Genomic DNA, 14,174 nt, shown 5'->3' with positions numbered 1-14,174 from the left:
ATGAGCCTCCCCATGAACCGCATTTGCCACCTCCTCCCCCGTTTACCCCAGAGATGTTCCTCGCACAGTTGCTCGGGAGTCAACGCAACACGGAACAATCCCAGAAGAACATGGAGGATTTTCTGCGTACCATCGCCAACAACATCCAGCGCAGTAACAATCAGGGTGGTGGCATTGGGGTGAATCAATATAGCAGCTTCAAAGATTTTATGGACACCAGGCCACCAATATTCAAGGAAGCAACAGAGCCACTCGATGCTGAGGAATAGATCAACACTATGGAAGATAAATTCCATGTGTTGAGGATGACTGAGGTATTGAAAACGGAGTATGCTGCACATCAGTTGCAAGGACCAGCGGGAATGTGGTGGAAGCACCATCGCACAACCTTCCCTCCAAATGCTCAGATTACGTGGAGAGAGTTTGCTAAGGCCTTTTGTGGAGTTTATATTCCACCTGGGCTGACCGAGATGAAGTTGGGAGAGTTCTTGGTGTTGAATCAGGGCACCAAGACCGTGACGCAATATTTGCATGCCTTCAACAACTTGTGTCGTTATGCTCCCGACATGGTTGACACCGATGCTAAGAGAATCGCCAGTTTCAAGAGGGGACTCAATCCAAAGATGATGAAGCATGTGGGTACCAATAATCGCGCCAGATTCAATGACTTCATCAGCGATTGTCTGAAGCAGGAAAAGAACAACAATGTCAGCACCGCAGCTAAGACTCGCAAGAGAGCCCTAGAAGGTGGTCTGTCCCAAGAAAGAGCACCTACGAGAGGTCATCCTCCATATCGCCCATCGGCACCTAGCACGAGGTTCAGGCCACCTCAGCAGAGAAGTCAGAATTTCCATGGACCCCAGAAGCCTTACAAGATGGCAGTATAGCCCAACAAGGCAGCCGCAACTGCGGTATAAGGCAGTTCCAAGGGAGCTATGGGATCTGCTAGGACAGTGAGGGGACCTTGTTATAATTGTGACCAACCCGGCCACTTCTCATGGTTCTGTCCTTATCCGCCCAAGAAGAAGCAGCAGACTTATAATGCTAGGGTGCATAGTACGACTATGGATGAAATTCCTGAGGGAGAGCCCATAACCGCTGGTAAGTTTCCTATCAACGAAAACCCTGCAGTTGTTCTATTTGATTCTGGATCATCGCATTCTTTTATGAGTCAAGCATTTGCACAGAAACATGAACAACTATGCACAGAATTAGGTTATGGTTACCATATAAGTTCAGCAGGGGCTGATGTTTTGACCAACCGGATGGTTCGAGGGGCAACTCTTGAATTAGGTAGCAGGAAGTTCTGAGTGAACTTGATAGTTATGCCTGGACTAGTTTTGGATGTCATTATAGGGATGAATTGGATGAAGGATTAGGGAGCAGTCATAGATACCGGAAGTCGAGTACTTACCCTTAAGGATCCCCTGGGTGAGGGTACTTTCCAAGTACCATTGCCTCAGAGAACAAACCTTATAAGTGTTACATGTGCTACTGAAGTTATTCCTATTCATTAGATTCCGGTAGTGTGTGAGTTTCCGGATGTATTCCCCGATGAGCTACCTGGTCTTCCGCCAGATAGGGAGATTGAGTTTGGAATTGAGTTAATCCCTAGAACAGCTCTGATTTCAAGGCGACCCTATCGGATGCCTCCCGATGAATTAGTTGAGCTAAAGAAGCAACTAGAAGAGTTATAAAAAAAGGGGTTTATCCGGCCAAGCAAGTCTGAATAGGGATGTCTCGCCTTGTTTGTGAAGAAGAAGAAAGAGGGCACATTGAGAATGTGCGTAGATTACAGGTCACTTAATGCTGTAACCATTAAGAATAAGTATCCCTTGCCTCATATTGATGTTCTGTTTGACCAGTTAGCCAAGGCTAAGGTGTTCTCAAAAATAGATTTGAGATCCGGTTATCATCAAATCAAGATTAGGCCACAAGAAGTACCAAAAACTGCATTTTCCACCAGATACAGGTTGTATGAGTATCTTGTCATGTCCTTTGGCTTGACAAATGCTCCTGCATACTTTATGTTTTTTGATGAATACAGTTTTCATGCCAGAATTGGATAAGTTCGTGGTCGTGTTCATTGATGACATTCTGGTGTACTCCGAGAATGAGAAGGATCATGAAGAGCATCTGAGAATTGTCTTGACCAGACTTAGAGATCATCAACTGTATGCTAAGTTTAGCAAATGTGAATTCTGGTTGAAGAAAGTTCCTTTCCTTGGTCACAATCTGTCAGAAAATGGAGTTTCAGTCGATCCAAGTAAGGTGCAAGAGGTTATGGATTGGAAGGCACCGACCACCGTTCTTGAGATTAGAAGTTTCTTAGGACTAGCCGGTTACTACCGTCGTTTCATACCAGACTTCTCGAAGATTGCCAAGCCTATGACAAGTCTGCTACAGAAGGATCACAAGTTTGTGTGGACAGAGGAGTGTGAAACAGCTTTCCACACTTTGCGGAAACTGTTGACCACTACTCCTGTTCTAGCACAACCGGACATTGAGAAACCATTTGATGTGTTTTACGATGCATCGAAAACTGGATTGGGCTATGTTCTTATGCAAGAAACGAGAGTCATTGCTTATGCCTCACATCAATTGAGAAAGCACGAGGTCAACTATCCAACACATGATCTTGAACTTGCTGCAGTCGTGCATGCCCTAAAAATTTGGAGACATTATCTACTTGGTAATGTGTGCAACATTTTCATAGATCACAAGAGTCTCAAGTACATCTTTACCCAACCTGAGCTAAACATGAGACAGCGCAGATGGTTGGAATTGATCAAGGATTACAACTTGAATGTGCAATATCATCCTGGAAAAGCCAATGTAGTGGCAGATGCTTTGAGCAGAAAGTCACATTACTTGAATGTGCAGCCATTACTTGAAGATGGGTTCGATCTGATGCATCCTGCTATGTTACATAGTATTCAGATTAGTTGCTTTTTGGAGAGTAAGATAATAGAAGGCCAGAAAACCGATAAGGGAATATTCCACATCAAAGAGAAAATAAAAGAAAAGTTGTCCCAGCACTTTAAAGTGGATGAACAGGGCATGTTGTGATTTGACGACCGTCTTGTGGTTCCCAAGGATAGAGAGCTTAGGAATAAACTCATGGATGAGGCTCACCTTTCTAAGCTATCTATCCATCCAGAAAGTAGTAAGATGTATCAAGAACTAAGACCTCGTTATTGGTGGACCAAAATAAAGAAAGAAGTTACAGCATATGTCGCCAGATGTGACACATGTTGTAGAGTGAAAGCCATTCATATGAAACCTACTGGTTTGTTGCAACCTTTGTCCATACCTAGTTGGAAGTGGGATGATATAAGTATGGATTTTATCTCGGGTTTGCCCACTACTCAAAAGGGACATGATTCGATTTGGGTAATTGTGGACCGTCTTACTAAGACCGCTCATTTCTTGCCTGTCAAGACAGAATATCGACCACCTCAATATGCCGAGAAGTATATCGCAGAAATTGTGAGGTTGCATGGTATACCAAAGACTATAGTATCTGATAGAGGGTCATAATTCACGGCTCACTTTTGGGAATATTTACACAAAGGCTTAGGAACTAGTTTGATTCGTAGTACCGCTTATCATCCTCAGACAGATAGTCAGACTGAATGAGTGAATGCTATTTTGGAGGATATGTTAAGAGCCTGTGTGTTGTCTTCTAAGGGATCATGGGAGTTATGGTTACCATTAGCTGAGTTTTCTTACAATAATAGTTATCAAGAAAGCATTAAGATGGCTCCATTCGAAGCTTTGTATGGCAGAAAATGTAGAACACCATTGAATTGGGTCAAGCCAGGAGATAGAAGGTATTATGGCATTGACTTTGTAGAAGAAGCCGAGAAGAAAGTTCATATTATTCAGCAAAATATGAAGGCGGCCCAATCGCGTCAGAAAAGCTATGCAGACAGAAGGAGACCTCTTGTGTTTGAAGTTGGTGACTATGTTTATCTGAAGGTCACGCCAATGAAGAAGAAACAGTTTGGAGTCCAAAGAAAACTTGCCGCTAGATTTGTAGGACCATACAAGATCTTGGAAAGAAGAGGTCCAGTAGCTTATAAGTTAGAGTTACCTGAGACCATGAGTACCGTCTTCCCAGTTTTCCATGTATCACATCTCAAGAAGTGTTTGCGTGTTCCGGAGGAAAGAATAGAACCTCGAGGCATCCAACTCAAATCAGATTTGGTGTATCATGAGCAACCTGTCCGTGTGTTAGACACTAAAGAACGTGCTACTCGGAATAGTGTGGTGAAAACATACAAGATACAGTGGAATCATCATGATGAGGGAGATGCAACTTGAGAAACGGGAGAATATCTACAAAAAGCTTATGAAGATTTTTATAACAAATGGTTCGTAACCCAAATCTCGGGACGAGATTTTTATAAGGGGGGAGGGCTATAACACCCTGGTGTTATGACCAGCATTTAGGCACTGCAAAATCATGCATATTATGCATCATCAAACATCCTAATCATACATGCCTAATCATGTAAATAATAACTGAAACCTTGCTTCGAAACATATGAAACATGCTCGTGAAACATGAATGTTGCATACACTTGTTTAGAGTTGTTTTTGCCCTAATTATGCTTGCTAGGTTAGTAAAACATGTTTGGCTATGATTGTAAATCATCTAGAATTATTTAGCATAATTTTTGGAGTAAAGTTTGTATTCAAATTATTGCCAAATTTTGCTTTAAAAATAATTCTCCAAAATTAGGGTTTTGAGTTAAAATTGACTTTAATTTTATAATTCAAAATCTAGCAAGAATTGGACTTTGGTCATAAAAGCAAAGTTGTAGAGGATTAAATTCTAAGCAACTTTTATTTTTGGGCCATTTTCAAAAGAAGTCATTTTCTTGCTCAAAAAGGGTATTTGAAAACTGCTAATTGAAATTTCCTTGAAAATCAAAAATTGAAAAATGCTTTTCTCCTTTCACGGGCCGTCGCCTCCCTTCTCGGCCCACGGCCGAAGCCGGCCCGGCCTACCGCAGCGCCCGCCGCTCACGCGCCCCGTGTTTGGCCCAGCCCAGCGCCGCGTCCGGCCTGCCCCAGCGACCGCCGCGTGGCGACCATGCGCCGGTGACGCCCACCGCGCGGTAGCCACAGCCTGCCTCCGCACCCATGCGCCCGCCTTCATCTGCTGAAGCCGCTGTGCTCGCCACTCCACTCTCCCGTGCTGCCTCTCTACTTCGCCCGCACGAGCTTTGCTCTCTTGCCATCGAGAGCCACCACAGCCCCCGCCGGAGAAATTCACCGCCAATACTCCACCACTGCCCACAATCAAGCGCACCTATCTCCGCCTCGCTCTTCGGCACCTGGTGCTCGCGGCTATGACGCCTTTTGAGCCAAGGTAGAGCTTTTTGCGCGTTTTGCCGCCGTCAGTCATGGCGCCGTTGTGGAACACATCCTCTTTCCCTCCTCCACCCCTTTTTAGTTGCCTGCTCGGGTGTGTCACCTCCTAGCGAACCCTACGCGCTCGCCCGCTTGCCCGAACCCCGCCGGCAATGGCCACCGTCCCGCTGGCAGAGCCCGTGTCGCCGTGGCGTCTCGACGCCGGCGTGGCGTGGCTCTTTGCTCGGCCGAGCTGGGCTAGGCTGGCTTGGGCCGAAGCCCCGAGCCAGGCCGCCGCCCTCCCCTTTGCTCGGTCTACACGGGCCAAATGTGGCCGTGGCCCAGTTGGTTTCCACGGGCCGGCCCAGTAGTAATAGGAAAATTTTGTTTTCAGTTTTCTTTTATTATTTGGAAAGAGCAATGATTTGGAAAATGTTTGTATACTCAAATTTGCTCCAAATCTATTGAAACAAATTTTTCTAGGTTCCTTGTCACCAGATCTACCTGATAAAAATATTGCATGTCATTTTTTAGATACTTTTCTGTAGAGCTTTATTTAATCCTTGATATTGCGGATAACTTGAAAAATGTGTAGAAAAACCTATAGGCTGTAGAAAAATATGATTCCAAGTTTGTTAATCTTCTTATGTAATGTAATTCCTAGGAAAAATATGTGTCATGCATGTACTGTAGAAAAATTATGAGGTGTAGTTCAAGTGCCTTTAATGGCTAATTTTTGTTATTTTTGCTAGAGAGCAAAATTTGTATAAAACATGCATGTGATAATTTTTGTACAGTGATTATTTGCTGTGTAGAACATAGGAAAAATATTCCCTCTATTGTTTAACACTTTTCACAGTACAAAGTATTTTCATGATCATAATCATGCCATAGCTTGTTATTTTTGTGTAGGCTAATCCACTCATTCAAATACCATGAAAATCTAATGGTAGACTACTTAGGGTAGTACTATGCTATGGTAATTTTCTAAGATTTTTCTAAGCAATAAAAATAGATGTTGCTATTCAAACCTATTATTAATTAGGGTTTAATCAAGTGTTGCTTTATGTGTGATTAAGAAATTAGTGAAGCTTTGGTGTATCTTTGAAGCATTTAATAAGATGTGTTGACTTAGCATATTAGTAGTAGAAGAGAATGCAGTAGATGACATGTGCTTGTAGTGTATGTTCTTGGATGATGTTGACTACCTTGCATTCAAGCATATCCATTGTATTCATCTCATCCGATGCACCGATTGCAAAAGCACTTACGCACATTGCATCATACAAGATCGCAAACTGAGAACCTAGTCGTCATACCTGAGGAGCCCGAGGAGCAGCTCGAGGTGCAGCCGCAGGAAGTGACCGAAGCCGACGAGAAGGACGTTGAGGAACTTCCAGAGTGCCCCGATCACCGCCCGAGCTCCTTCGAGAGAGGCAAGCCCTAGAGCATTTTCTCCCTGGTTTGCAATTGTTAATTAACTGTTTTACTTTAATTGATGCATTACGTTCAGGAGTTGTTTGCAACCGTTGCTGCATTATACCTTGTCTACCTTTGTTATACTATATCCTTGCTACCCTGGTATCCACAGTCGAGTCAATGCTTAGCTGGCTTAGGCCGGTAGAAGTCAGGTGATTTCCTATCACCTGTGAGCTATAGGTGATTACCTGGATCTGCTTGGATAACTATGTAGTCATGGTATAACTAAGTGTTAAATGAAGTTAAGACCGGATAGAGACTTGCAGAGTTTTGGACTGTAGTGCTTTTCGTCTGTGTCGATTAAGGACCGACCGTTGTTGGGCCTCGAGTCATGTTGAACGCATGCCTTACATTTAGCTGGCCGAATAAAGTACCTTTTGACCGTGAAGCTGGGAGATTATTCGGGCCGAGTAGATTGCTCACAGCGCACTGTGCTGGAGCAGGTGTGGTAGGACACAGGGGTGAGATGATAAGACCAAAGTGCAGTCGGTCGGCCCCCAAGTACATGTGGTTCCTGGCAAACTCGAGATTCCTGGATAGTTGACTCGGTGACCGATACCTCACTTTAGCGGGTGAGTGAGGTTTGTGTAAGGAATAAATCACCAGCTAGTTAGGAATCGATTTGAATCGCCATCGCTCCTGGATAGTGAGCACTTGACTTGAGTTACTTCATCGTAGTAATGTTGATGGAACACTTGGACAGTTATAATGAATATGACAATATGGAAGTTGTTAATGATCATTGATTATCATTATTGGCTTAATCACATGTTTGCTCTAGTGTAGGTGCAAATCTAGTCGGCAGGTTATAAATAATTAATTTGGCAATAATGCTTTTAGAAAGGTTCTTGAAATGCTAAAAATGCTTCTTTTTGCAAATAAGTCAGCTACCCTACTATAAAGCCCTTCATAATCCTTAGTGTCACTTATTTTCGGTTATGTCGGGTAAGTTTAGCTGAGTACCTTCTCGTACTCAGGGTTTTATTCCCACTTGTTGCAGATGGGCAGATGTATTATGGCTACTGTATCAACTGCCTTTATCCTACGATGGGTGATGCTTAGGACCATGGGCATGGTCATTCCTTACGTCTTGTCTGATGCTTTTGTTGGAGATGATCATTAGCTGGCACTGTATTTGAACTCCGTGTGAGTGTGTGTGGTTTTGAACAAATGGCTTCTGCTACTTCTATTTGAACTCATTTTGTAATAAGTATGTTTAAACTCTGATGTATCTGCGATGCGAACTTTTATGTAATATGTGATGGTGACCGCTAAACTTATTACGATCTTGGCTGGGATGTGAGTTGGTTTGAAATCCTTTGTGATTTCACGGACTACCGGGTTATACGGGCTTAAGTTTGCTAAATCATCTGCTCTGGCGGATGATTTTCTTACTTAATTTCGTATAATTGGTCGGTTCTATTACACAGGCGACCTTGGCACGCAGCGCCGGACCGTGCGCAAGCACAAGCATGGCGATGGGACATAGCCGGCACGACGGTGGGTGCGGCTTGCGCGGCCATGGGCGCTGGCAAGCCAGCAGCGGGTGGTGACCACACCCAGGGCTAAGCTATGTGTCGTGCATGCTTTCTAAAGCAATTAGAAAGCATGTACACTATGCTCCAAATGCCAAACTAATCGCTTGATGCGCAAGGGGGTACATCAAGCCATCAACCACAGTCACGACATTGCGCTACTCCTTAAGCTGATCGTTCTACAAATATTGCCAAAGGTGGCTTCATTGACCTCTTCTAAAACTTACACGAAAGACGTCGATTCGAATGATTTCACGTCGAATCCCAAATCCGACCTATGGGAGGTACTGGCTAATTATCCATGTCCTCGACCGCACACGTCTATCATCGTTCGCAAAATGTTCTATAGCCTTTTGTTTTAATAGGGATTCAATTAGGATAATAACAACGTTATGTGACACGAAACATACACTCGCTTTCTCGTTTCATATAAATGTTTCAAGGACCGAACATTGCTTTACAATTCATGTTATACATATATGCACATAACCATGATGCTCATGCGATGTTTAGCAAAACCGTGCAATGTAACACCGAGGGTGCTACACTTTGCACCTAGCACATGAAGGGGTTGACAAAGTGAGAAAGGCAAGAATTGACTTGTTGATCTCAAAGCTCAACCGGTTTGTAATCTTGGATGGAGAGGGGCCACAAGAGATGTTTGATAGGTTGATGATGATGGTGGGCAAGATTGGAGGCTATGGTTGTGATGAGCTAGATGATTATAAAGTTGTCAAGATTATGTTGAAAGCTTATTCACCTAGAAATGAGATCATAGTCACTCTAATTAGAGACAAGAAAAAGTTTGAGTACTTCACACTAAATGATGTACTTGGGAGGATCTTGACCTTTGACATGCAAAGAGAAGAAGCAAATGAGAGGGAGAAACTTGGAGAAATGCAAGCAAAGTTATAAGGAATCAAGATCAAAGATGTAGCTCTCAAGGCCAACAAATCAAGCAAGCAAGGCTCTACAAGTAAGTCCAAGATCAACCAACAAGCTTCAACTAGCAAGCCCAAAGCAAGCAAGAAAGTTCAAGAAAGAGTAGAGACCACATCATCTTCAAGTAAAAGTAAAAATGATGATGATCAATATGAGAAAGTTGATGATATTGCTCTCTTTATGAAGAGGTATCACAAGGGGCTAAAGAAGCAAGGCTACAAGGTAGTGAAGAGAAGCTTTCCAAACAAGAAAAAGAGGACATGCTACAATTGTGGAAGCACCGATCACTTCATTGCCAAGTGTTCATATGAGATCAAGGACAACAAATACAAGAAGGACAAGAAAGAGGAGAAGGCCGACCGTAAAAAGAGCAAAAAGTACATAGGAGAGGCTCACATTGGGCATGAATGGGATTCAACTAAAGAGAGCACAAGTGAAGAGGATGAGAAGGTTGCAACTATTGCTATTCACAAGTCATCCCCTACACCAAGGCTCTTCGATGACATGTCCGATGATGACTACTACTCCCCTCACATTTGTCTCATGGCAAAGGGGGAGAAGGTAAAATCCAAATTGAAGGCCAAATCTCCTCCACCTCCTAGTGATATTTCTAGTAGTGATATTAGTGATAGCTCTAGTGCTGAAGAAATAAACATGTTAACTAAAAATTTGGATGGAAAGACCAAATTATTCATCACTAAGCTAATGGAGGATTTAAAGAGTGTCCAAGCCAAGCTAGAATCTAGAGAAGAGACTCTTATCCAACAAGAGAATCTCTACATTGCTAGTAAAGAAGCTCTTGCGTTAGAGAGAAGTGAGGTGGAATCCTTCCGCAAGGCTTTGGCCAAAGAGTAAGAGGACCATGCTATTACAAAGAAAGCAAATAAATCTCTCAAGAAAAAGTATTGTGACTTGGATGAAAAGCACAAAGAACTTGAGATGCAATATGACATTCTTTGGGATAGCAACTCACATCTCCCTAAGGCAAAGGAAACCTCTAGTCCCTCCACTAGTCAAGGTTGTGGAAAATGTTTTAATCTTGATTTGAATGTCTATTCCACTAACCTTACAAACATGGAGGCTATGAGAAAGGAAATTGCTAGGCTCAATGAAGTCATTGGAAAAGGGTGGATAGGTAAGACCCAATCCAATGACAAGAAGAATGATGAATCAAAAAGGTCATAATTCAAGCAAGAAAGGCATCCCTCAATCAAGCATGGGCTTGGACACACAAAAGGAGCCAAGACAAATGGAAGAAGGATAGTAAATGGCTATGAGTGTGTGCAGTTTGAAAGAAAGGGCAAAATTGGTATAGATTAGCCTGCACAGACCGTGGCAGTGTAGCGTCCCCAAGCGGCAGTGCCACACAGCGGCAGTGCCACGCCCCACAAAAATAGGAAGGCTACCAATTCTGCTCCTGATCAAACTAAGCCCAAGAAGAAGGTGTACCAGGAGAAACAAGTTTTCTAGAAGCCTAAGGAATCAATGTGGGCCACTAAGAATAAGTATGCCTATCAACCGAAGACTTATGCACCTCGACAAAACTTGACATCATGCTTTGTTTTGAGGAACAACAGCAGTGGGAAAGTGGTTGCAAAATATGTTGGAAAGGAAACCAACATATATAGAAATACTTCTATTTGGGTTCCTAAGATTCTTGTGACTAACATGCAAGTCCTGAAGTTAAATTGAGGACCTAAATCTAGCAACTAAACTTGTTTTGTAGGCATACTCCTCCGGTGGATCAAGTTGGGTGCTTGATAGTGGATGTACAAATCATATGATCGGAGAAAGGAGTATGTTCTCATCATATTCTCCGATGATGCACTCAAATGAAAATATTGTCTTTGGAGACAATTCAAAGGAGGATGTGATTGGTCTCGGTAAAGTTGTTATAACCCTTGAGCATTCAATTACAAATGTATTACATATTGATTCGTTGAGTTACAATTTGTTTTCCGTTTCTCAATTGTGTGAGATGGGCTACAATTGTCTCTTTTTGGATGAGGGTGTGGAAGTCTTTAGAAGGGAGGATTCCTTTATTGTCTTTACGGATCAATTAAAGAACAATCTTTACTTAGTTGATTTCAACAAAAGTATAGCTAAGCTTGAAACTTGTTTAGTGGCAAAATCAAGCAGGGGTTGGCTTTGGCATCACTGACTAGCCCATGTTGGGATGAGGAACTTGGCCAAACTTCTAAAAGATGAACACATTCTTGGACTAACAAATGTTTACTTTGAGAAAGATAGGATTTGTAGTGCTTGTCAAGCCGGAAAGCAAGTTGGAGCACCTCACCCACCAAAGAGCATCATGACCACCAAGCAACCATTGGAGCTAATACATATGGATCTCTTTGGACCGGCCGCCTACCTAAGTATCGGGGGTAACAAATATGGTCTTGTTATTGTTGATAACTATTCCCATTTCACTTGGGTATTTTTCTTGCATGACAAGTGCCAAGTTCAAGAGAAGGTGAAGATATTTGTTAGAAGAGCTCAAAAGGAGTTCGGTCTTCCCATCAAGAAAGTGAGAAGCGACAATGGGACCGAATTCAAGAATACTCTAGTTGAGGAGTTTCTTGATGAAGAGGGCATCAAGCATGAGTTTTCAACTCCATACACCCCTCAACAAAATGGTGTAGTAGAGAGAGAACCGTACACTCATTGATATGGCAAGGATAATGCTAGATGAGTACAAGACGCTGGACATCTTTTGGTGTGACACCGTCAATGCCGCTTACCATGCCATAACCGCCTCTACCTACATAAGAAGTTGAAGAAAACTTCATATGAGCTTCTAACCGGTAACAAGCCTAAGGTGTCTTACTTTAGAGTGTTTGGGTGCAAGTTTTTCATACTTAACAAGAAACCTAAAATCTCTAAGTTTGCACCTAAAGTTGATGAAGGTTTTCTTCTTGGTTATAGATCAAATGAGCATGCCTATCGTATCTTCAACAAAATCTCTAGGAGAGTTGAGATTGTGGTAGACGTGACATTTGATGAATCTAATGGCTCTAAAGTGGAGCAAGTTGATTCAAGTGTTGTAGGAAAGGAGGATCCACCATGTGAAGCAATCATGCAATTGGCTATTGGTGATATTAGACCACAACAAGAAGAAGTCACTGAAGTGGAGGTTCCTCAAGTTGTTGTTGCACCTATTTCCGCTAACGTAACTGATGCTACACTACAGCAAGCATCTGCTGCAACTCCAGAGTGCAGCAGTGCCGCACTTGAGGGCAGCAGTGCCACACCTACATAGTCAGCAGCAGCTGATTTGACTCTAGCTCAAGGACAAAACCTACAACCCATATTTGAGCAAGATGATGATGAAGATCTAAAAGATGAACAAGAGGCCATTGAGCATCTAAGGCTAAGGCAAACAATTCAACGGGATCATCCTGTTGACAATATCCTTAGGAGTCTTCGAAAGGGGATAACAACTCCTTCATATTTAGCAAACTTTTGCTAATTCTATTCATTTGTTTCCTCTTTGGAGCCTCTTAAGGTAGAACAAGCACTTGGAGACCCGGATTGGGTGATGGCCATACAAGAAGAGCTAAACAACTTCAAAAGAAACCAAGTGTGGACTTTGGTGGAACAACCCAATACCAATGTCATTGGCACCAAGTGGGTCTTCCGCAACAAGCAAGATGAGAATGGAGTTGTGACAAGGAACAAGGTAAGGTTGGTTGCTCAAGATTTCACTTAAGTAGAGGGCTTGGACTTTGAAGAAACATATGCATCGGTGGCAAGACATGAAGCAATTCGAATGCTTCTAGCCTATGCCTCTCATCACAAGTTCAAGCTATATCAAATGGATGTGAAGAGTGCATTTCTCAATGGCCCTATTTAAGAACTTGTCTGTGTTGAGCAACCACCGGGCTTTGAAGATCACAAGTTTCCCAACCATGTCTACAAACTCCAAAAGGCGCTCTATGGGCTTAAGCAAGCACCAAGAGCATGGTATGAATGTCTTAAGGAATTCTTGCTTCAACAAGGCTTTGAAATAGGCAAAGCTGATCCTATCCTTTTCACTCACAAAGTTGGCAAAGATATATTTGTGTGCCAAATATATATTGATGACATAATATTTGGTAGTACTAATCATTCTTTTTGTGAGGAATTTAGTAGGATCATGACCAAGAGATTTGAGATGTCCATGATGGGTGAATTGGAGTTCTTCCTTGGATTTCAAATCAAGCAAGTGAAGGATAGAACTTTTATTAGCTAAATGAAGTACACCCATGATATGCTCAAGAAGTTTGACATGGTGAATGCCAAGCCTATCAAAACTCCCATGCCAACCAATGGACATCTAGATCTCAATAATGAAGGGAAAGTCATAGATACTAAGGTATATCGCTCCATGATTGGCTCTGTACTTTATTTGTGCACATCTAGGCCTGATATTATGCTTAGTGTGTGCATATGTGCTAGATTTCAAGCTAACCCAAAAGAGTGTCACTTAGTGGCATTAAGAGAATCTTGAGATATTTAGTACACACTCCCAACCTTGGCTTGTGTTATCCTAAGGGCTCTAGGTTTGATCTACTTGGGTATTCGGATTTCGATTACGCTGGTTGCAAAGTAGATCAAAAAAGCACTTCGGAGATATGTCAATTCCTTGGACAGTCCCTAGTGTCTTGAAGTTCTAAAAAGCAAAATTGTGTAGCCCTTTCCACCGCTAAGGCCGAGTATGTTGCAGTCGGTGCTTGCTGTGCTCAACTACTTTGGATGAGGCAAACCCTTCAAGATTTCGGATGTCACTTCACAAAAATCCCACTCTTGTGTGACAACGAAAGTGCCATAAAGTTAGCCAACAATCCCGTAAGCCACTCAAGAACTAAGCACATAGAC

Source organism: Miscanthus floridulus, chromosome 5 (assembly GCF_019320115.1).
Source record: "Miscanthus floridulus cultivar M001 chromosome 5, ASM1932011v1, whole genome shotgun sequence".
Classification (NCBI taxonomy): Eukaryota; Viridiplantae; Streptophyta; class Magnoliopsida; order Poales; family Poaceae; genus Miscanthus; species Miscanthus floridulus.
Note: the sequence above shows the minus strand (reverse complement) of the source record.